The sequence below is a fragment of the Gossypium hirsutum genome, chromosome D07 (assembly GCF_007990345.1).
Source record: "Gossypium hirsutum isolate 1008001.06 chromosome D07, Gossypium_hirsutum_v2.1, whole genome shotgun sequence".
NCBI classification, from domain to species: domain Eukaryota; kingdom Viridiplantae; phylum Streptophyta; class Magnoliopsida; order Malvales; family Malvaceae; genus Gossypium; species Gossypium hirsutum.
Genome location: NC_053443.1, coordinates 8,263,432 through 8,271,999, shown reverse-complemented (window position 1 = coordinate 8,271,999; position 8,568 = coordinate 8,263,432). Strand labels below are relative to the sequence as shown.

At 29.5% G+C, this 8,568-nt stretch overlaps 1 long non-coding RNA gene across 1 annotated transcript; it reads right to left on the bottom strand.

Annotated features, from left to right (window-relative positions):
• Nucleotides 1–1,505: 1,505 nt before the first annotated feature.
• On the bottom strand, nucleotides 1,506–6,354 carry LOC107953496 (uncharacterized). The gene is made up of 3 exons (XR_001699230.2): nucleotides 6,014–6,354; nucleotides 5,858–5,932; nucleotides 1,506–1,752 (listed from the first exon to the last, which is right to left on the bottom strand). It is a non-coding gene; the product is annotated as an uncharacterized lncRNA (long non-coding RNA).
• Between the last annotated feature and the right edge of the window lie 2,214 nt (nucleotides 6,355–8,568).

Genomic DNA, 8,568 nt, shown 5'->3' with positions numbered 1-8,568 from the left:
ATTCATATTTTAATTAGATGATATTTTGACATATAATTACTTCTTACATTTTTCACATGTATAGGGCACATATTAAATTATTTTTGCTATGGTACATGTTATTATTTTCATATAACTTTATGTAAATATTTTTCTATGTATATATATTCTCTTTCAAAATTATTTATGTGAATAATATTTTTAAATCATTTATTGTATCTTATATTATCCTTATGTTTTTATATATATATTTTTTGTTATTTATATAACGTATATGTTTACTTCTTTTTTTATACAATATTAATTTCATTCTTTTTATCAATAATTATACCCAATGTTTATCTGTATATAAAGATTTCATAAATTTACTTTATATATTATCTTATATCATATTTCAAGTCAAACTAATATGTTTTAAGCTATTTTTATAATCAACCATTTAAAAATTCTTTAAAACGAAGGCGATGTGCGATATTTGGCAATTCGCGGAATCGTGCCCTAACGTGTTGGGTTACAATTTCTCGTTTGCTTAAAATAATCAAATATCCCTTCAAAATTTCACGCATACCTTCTAAAAATCATTTAAAACGAAGGCAATATTCGGCGTTTGACAATTCGGGAATCATGCCCTATCGTGCTGGGTTGTGATTTCTCGTTTGTTCAAAACAATCGAATATTCCTTTAGATTTTCATTCATGTTTATTAAAAACCTTGAAAAACGAAGGTGATGTTCGATGTTTGGCGATTTGAGAATCTAGCCCTATCGTGCTGGGTTGTGCTTTTTCATTTGCTCAAAATAATTGAAGATCCCTTCGGAATTTCACTCGTATTTTTCTAAATAAGGCAATATTTTGCGTTTGGGAACTCGAGGAAACGTGCCCTAACGTGCTGGGTTTCGATTTCTCGTTTGACTAAATAGCCAAATATCCTCTTAAGGCTTCAAATTATGGTTTCGTTAAACTATAAGGTGACCTTGGTTTCGATGGTTTAGAGTATCGTGTCCTAACGTGCTGGATGTGATATTCCTTCGGAACAAGAGAATCTTATGTTTCAATTCACGATATCAGATTTTCTTTTAAGGATCGCATTTTTTAAAACTCTTCGAATTTTCAACTTTCGACACTAAAACACTAATTAATCAACTAGGTACCAATTTTGGGCGTATCGAGGGTGCTAATCCTTCCTCGTGCGTAACCGGCTCCCGAACTCATTTTTCTGAATTTCGTAGATCAAAATTGTTGTTTTAATAAAATTAAGTCATTTATTAAAAACAACCACTTTTTTGAGGTGACCCAATCACACCTCGTCAAAAAGGATTGGTGGCGACTCCCGTTTTCATTCTTCTTTTTTAAATCCAAGTCGACCCCGTTTCATCAAAAAAATGGTGTCAACAGAGGAAGCACGATGTAATCTTTGTATTCCCTTGTATATGCACCAGGTAGAAGATGTTCAAGCTTGGATGGACGAAAACTCAAGTATCTACTCTATTTATAGTGGCTACAAGTGCCTTATGCTAGGGAATTTACATCATAATAATAACCCAAATACTATCTCGCCGACAGAAAAATCCTTTTACAGAAAGCTATGGCTATTATCTATGCCCCAAAAAGTAAAAATCACAGTGTGGAAATTCTACAACAATTTTGTTCCTACACTTCATAATCTGTGCATAAAGAGGGTTACTACTTATATTACATTCCCAAGATGCAATTCCTATCCAGAAGATGCAGCCCATGCGGTCCATGATTGCCCCCTATCAGTCTAGTCTGGGACCTGCTGGGTTTTCAAGTGACAGCAGCTCAAAACAACAATTCAATCACGAACTGGTTAGAAATAGAATTCAATAACAGGGGAATTTTAATAATCCAAATTTCAACGAAATCGAAAAATTCAATTTTATGATCAATTTATTCAATTAAGTTAATCAAAATTTTGAAACGGATAATTACGTGTTGGACATGTAATGGTATGGTCAAATTGTTAAGTGGAATTACTTTCGTTAAGTTGCTAATTATAGTATAGGACTAAATCGTCAAATGGATTAAATAGAAGAAATTGAATGAAAACAATTAAAAGGGGCTTAACGTGTAATTTTATTAAGGACCATAGAGTAATTAAACCCTTAATAATTCATACTAATAATAAGTGCAAATTATATATCATTTCCCACTATCTATTATTAAAGTAATTTAATAAAAAATGGATTAGTTAGTCAACTAAGTTTAATTAAGTTAAAAAGAAAAAGAAAATTATGTTAATTATGCTTATATATATATATGGGATGGTGGGATGAAAGAGAATGTCCATTTCTCTTCTTCCTCAATCAGTAGCAAAAACCAAAGAAAAGAAGTCTTCTCTAAGCTTCACCATTGTCGTTACACCAAAGCATTGGTGAGTGTTCTTCTTAGAATTTCATTAGAATTTTGTTAAGGGGTAATAGATATTAAAGATCCATTAGTTAATTTAGTGAATTAGTAAGTTGTTACATGAATTTCCATTGATGGAAGGCTTAAGAAAAATTAGGGTTAAAGACTCAAATTTATGCAAGTTGATTTTGGTTAATATTATAGTTTAATGTATTAAAGTTGTAGTAAAAAAAAACTAATCTTGAATCAAACTTAGACTTTATGGTTAAATTATGTGTAATTAAAGATTAACTTGTAAAAGATAAAACATTGTGAGAATTGATAGTGAATAATATTTTATTAAGGTCCCTATACTAAATTTATGAAATCAGATTTAAAATTGATTGGGTAAATCCTAAGTTTCAATCATTTCGAATATTAAGGCAGCTTGTAGAAACTAAAATGAATAAAATACATTCATCTTTATAATTTTGTTATTGGTGTTTGAATTGTGTGATTAATTTATTTTCTGTATTTGGATTTAATTTCGTAGTTAAAAACGACGTAAGATCATCTCGAGTAAAAGGAAAATCTAAAATTGACGACAAATAAATATTTTAGTTTGTGCTCTCATAATTCAAGTTCATTAAATAATTATATGTATATGTTTGACTCATTAAATGTTTGAAAATGATAAACTATCAATGTGAAATGTACGTATATACTTAACCATATGATTTCTGATCATTTAGTAAATTGATAAGTATATGCTTGCTTGAAGATGTATGATCTTTAATAATGAAATTTCCCAATTAAAGTTGTCGAATAAAGTCATAGTTGGCATGCCATAGAATTTGATTTGATAAGTAGAAAACTGGGTGCAATGTATGTATTGTTATAGTTCTCTAATTCCCTGAGGTTTGAGAACGTATCACCAGCTCAAATTCCCTAAGGGTACGAGTGTATTCTGGTGTGGTTGGTGAGATCAGTGCATTTATGCCTGGTCAACACTTCGATGCGTATATTAGTGTAATGGTGGATTGATTCGAGTATCTGTCTTTGAGTTTGATTCTGTTAATAGAGATTAAAATCCAAACAAATGTTTTATTGAAATACGATAATAATGGCATTATGATATATGAAATTGATATGGTAAAGATAGATACAAATACCTTGAGAGTGCATCGAGGAAATAATAGGGAATAGCAAAAGAAGATCGTATTCAAGTTATTCAACTAAAAAAAAGAGATTTGGATCTAACTTAAAAATAAAGAATAAGGAGAAAAAAAGTAAAATAAAAATTTTAAGAATAAAAAATATCCAAAACAATAAATAAATAAATAAATAATTGAAAAAAAAAACTAAAAGTGAAAGATTGATCGAATAAATCAATGGATATGATGTACAGATGAATAAGTTTCCAATAAACCTTTGAGATATAAACCCCCAACAAATTCAATTAATGACTCCAATCAACCTTCCAAAAAATAATCATTGATAAATTAAAGAATGAAGAATGAATTCTCACAACTTCTTTAAGAAAATCAAGAAGAAAATTACTTCTAAAAATCACAAGAAAATAATCTTTGCACAAAAGAAACTAAGTCCCAGGGTTTTTTATTAAATAAAAACTATTGTGTTTTTAATGAACAATGAAACTCTCAAGTGTAATGAAAGTCTAATTAATCTAAATAAAATGTACTCTTAAACTAAATTTTCCTATTGACTAAGAAATATAAAATTCCTAAATAAATTAAAATACTTAAAAAAAACCCTTCTAAAATTCAGAATAAATAAATAATAAAATAACAAAACATAATAAATACAATATTATGTTCATATATAATAAAAAGTAATCTAAAAATCAAACCCAATATGATTTGAACTCGAATTAAAGCTCGAAACTTATAATTTTTCATAATAATCACGTCCGAAAATTTTATTCAAGTAGTCTTTACTAAAAGGGTCATAACTTGAGCTTTCAAACTCGAAATCGAGTGATTCAATGTGCGTTTCAAAGATAATAGGTAGATCTTTAAATGTTATGAAAACATCTCAACCCAAAAATGTTTGGATGCTATTTAAAAAGCTATCACAAGTCAACTAATTTTCTAAACTAGAAAATTGACAACTTCGATGAATGGAATTTAATAAATTTCACACCATACGTACATATATCAGGAAATGTGACTTGTAAGCAAGCAAAAAAGTGAATATGAACATGCCCGAATAATAAATGATAATGAATCATCCAAAGGAATAATGATTTATAAGTATATACATATTAATGTTAATAATATTGAAATGGCTAATGCATAATATGTTTAATCTTGACACTTAGTTCGTTTAATTGATATAATGACGTTTATATTTGAATTTAAATTATGTTAGCAACATTAAGTATACATTACTCAGCATACGATTATATTTATTTTTGTACATAGATCTCGAACGAGAATCGTAATAGATTCGAAGTAAGAAAGCATCCAACTCAAAAACCAGCTACTTGCCTAGTTTGGCATGTCACTTAAGTTAATATTTGGTATTTTTTATATTCTAACCTAAAATATTTTGAGTGATGAGTTTCTTCTTTTGATTTAAAGATTATTATGCATGTTTATAAGTATTTCGTTGCATAATTTGCTTGGCTACACTTGCTAAGATTTGTTGGTGATGGTGATTGAATGTGTTTTATATGTTGAATTGATTGTTTTTTATTTGTGTGAAGTTTAGGTATAATTTGGTATAGTTTGACTGCTTGAAAATGTGCATCTCGGGTCAATTGTCGTTAAGTTTCAAAACAATAAGAACATGCCTTGAGAGTTGAGACCATTAGAACAAAACTTATCATTTCATACGACCAATTGCTTAGTGTCTCGAGCTTGCCAAGCTATAGTCTCAAGATACCCTCAATCAAGTTTCAAGACAAAGTGACCTTTTTCTTGATACAAGAGCACATTGAATCTAAATAAGTTTTACCTTATTCTAGGTCTCGAGACAATAGCCTTTTGTCTTAAGACATTCAAACATTGAAGCTAAAATAAGAAAACAAGAAAATATTGTCTTGAGACCTAATCTCGAATCTTGAAGATTTTTATCTCGAGACTTGTTGACATAAAAGCAAAAATTTCAAAGTAAAAACGATGTCTGTCTCGATACATGAGGTTCCCCGTCTTAAGATAACAAGTTAAAATTTGATACTTAATTTTGGATTTGGATGCTAACTCTAAAATTTATTTATAACCCTGTAACTAGATGTAATTAATTCTTATGTGCTAGGAATGTATGTTTGTGATCATAACAAATGGATTAATTGTTATGAACGATAATTATGAGTTTAACTTTTTAGATTTATGTTAGTTTAATCTATAAGGTGGTGTCACACATTTGAATCTGAATTTGGTAACTGAGTTAGGTATGGATAGTCACTGGAATGATGACTATGAAGTAATGGCAGTCAGCATTTGGGCGGCCTGATTTGCTGAAAACAACTTTATGAACGAAGCAAAGACAAGAAGTGAGGATTAACGTACCTCTATTCAGGCGCATTTGTTAAGAGCTTAGAGAGTTATCAAGGTCCAAGGTTGCAGTCACCACTTCGAAACTGCCTTCAAGAGTGAACAGAACATATCAGGTACGGGTGTGGTGATTCGGAATCAGGAAGGGTTAGTGATGAAGCATGTACCTACCTCTTTCGCGGTGGAAGCCCTCATTTGCATGCAAGCTTTGAAACTGTTTCTGGATTTTGGTTGTTACTCGATTGAGCTTGAAGGGGACTCCCTCACTGTTCTTAAGAAGATGAAATCTACCAGTCAGGATTTTTCTTTAATTAGTGCCTACATACATATTGCAGCATCTGAATCTCTATCAACTTCCGTTTGTTTGGTTTGGGAGAGAGAACATTTTGATTCATTTTTTTCTTATTTACTTTTGATTGTTATTTTTGTTTCATAACAGCTAGCGTTGATGTGACTTTTGTTTTGTACCACTTGCTTAGCCGAGTGGGTTTTGTCTGTTTTCTCTCTCCCATTACCTGGATTTCTTTAAAAGAAAAAAACTATTTAATGCATAAACTTAGCGGGGTTTTTTACTTATATATTATAAAATAAATAAAAAATTACTAAAATAGTATGTTTAAAAAATTATTTATTAAAATAATACATTCAAACCGTTAGAGGGTGGTGCATAGGCAATATCATCTTAGAATTTTGACAAAATTTGACTGAAAATAAAAAAAATTGGTTAAGGCAACTTAATAGGCAGCACCTAAAGAAAAATAGGTCAAATACGACTCGTATACGAAAAAACCTAACTCAAAACCTGACCTACTATCATTGATGGGACAACACAATTGGGACAGCACAAATGAGCAAGGTCATGCCTGCTGAAGAGGCGGCACCTCTTGGTCACGCCTAGTGCAGAGGCGGCACCTTCGGTCACGCCATCTCCACAAGCGGCACCGGTTGTCAAGCGATGGGACGGGTCATCTTTGTTGCCCGTGAGTTGTGTGTTTGAGGACCATTGTAAGATCCCCAATGTCCTATTTTTGGCCTGAAGAGAGAAGAAAACTTTGAAGAAGAAGAAGAAGAAGAAGAAGAAGAAGAAGAAGAAGAAGAAGAAGAAGAAAGAGGGTGGAGAGGGTGGGAAGGGGAAAAGAAAAAGAAAAAAAGAGAAGCAAAATAGAGAGGGGGAAGGAGAAAGAGAAGGAAAAAAATAGAAAAGAAAAGGAGACTTTGTTGTTTCGGGAAGATTAGGTGTTTAAGAAAAGATAATTTTTTTGTTATAAATTAATGTTAATTTGTTTTTGTTGTTATCATTGTAGATTTAATTCGAATTTAATTTTTAATTTTATTTGGAAGGTATTATTTGGTTAAAAAGAGCTATTAAGGTATATTTGTATTTATTTTATATTTTTATTCATTCATAATTTATTTTTAATGTTTATTAAAGTAAAAAAAGCCTATTTATGTTATATATAAAGAATATTTTATTTTTTATGTAATTTATTTGTTATGTGTGTTTTAGGTTGATTATATTTATTTTTTATGTAATTTATTTGGCATGTTATTTTGATTATTTTAATATAATTTTTTACTTTTTTTATGTAGGTAAAAGATGAGACTATTGATATGAAATTTGTAAATTGGACTATTGAGTTGGAATTTATGAGATAAATTAGGAATAATAGTTTATATGTTCTAATTTTTTAAGATTTATAATTGAGAATAAGAGTTTATGTTTTTAAATTTTATTTTATGTTTTTTATAAATATTATAAATGAAATTTCTTTTGAATCCTTCTATACAAAAAAATTATATTTTTTTTACAATAATTAAGTTGGCATGTTATTATATATATATATTATATTTTAAACCAATACATTTTACTTATTATCATTTTAAAATAATAATAAAAATATTCGTATTTATTATGTTGAGATAGTTTATGTTATGTTTTTGTTATATTTTTTTTATTGATATGTTATTTTTATTATTTTAATATAATTTTTTTTTTATGTAGGTAAAAGATTAAACCATTGGGATGTAATTTATGAATGAGACCATTGAGTTGGAGTTTGAGTTGGAATTTATAAGATATATTTATTTTGTTAATGTAGTATAGCAAAAAATATGATGTGGACAAAACTATTTGGTATTTTTTATAATTAAAAGCAATATATAAAATTTAGGTATTTTAATAAATATTTAAAATGCATCAATCTTTGAAATTAATTACTGAAATTTATTTTGAAATTGCAGGTATCGCAATGGGTTCATTGATTAAGAACGATGATCACATATCAAACACAGTTAATAATATGGTACTATATTGTTATTTGTTAATCATGAGTTCCCTTAAAAAAAGTTCTACATCATTTACGGAAATAAATTATGTTATTATAATGAGCCACGACATGCGCACATGGATAATGAAGTGTTTGGAACCTTTTGCAATCGCACCGTCTGTTTTAGAAATCAACTCCATAGGACCTAGGTGGTATACCGGGTCGACGATTGAGTCTCCGTAACTTAAAACGTTTCAAGACGTCGTGTATTTACTTCTACATTCATCGCCCTCACCATCCGACGGTTTGCAACCATTGCATCCCTGACATTTTCAACAAACACGTGTCTCGCCTCCATCTGGTTGACTTGTTGCTGACTCATTCTTGGCATCAATGTAGTCAACCTATAGAATGTAGCCGAGAAGACAGATAAAATCAGAAGATATCGTGTTTTCAACA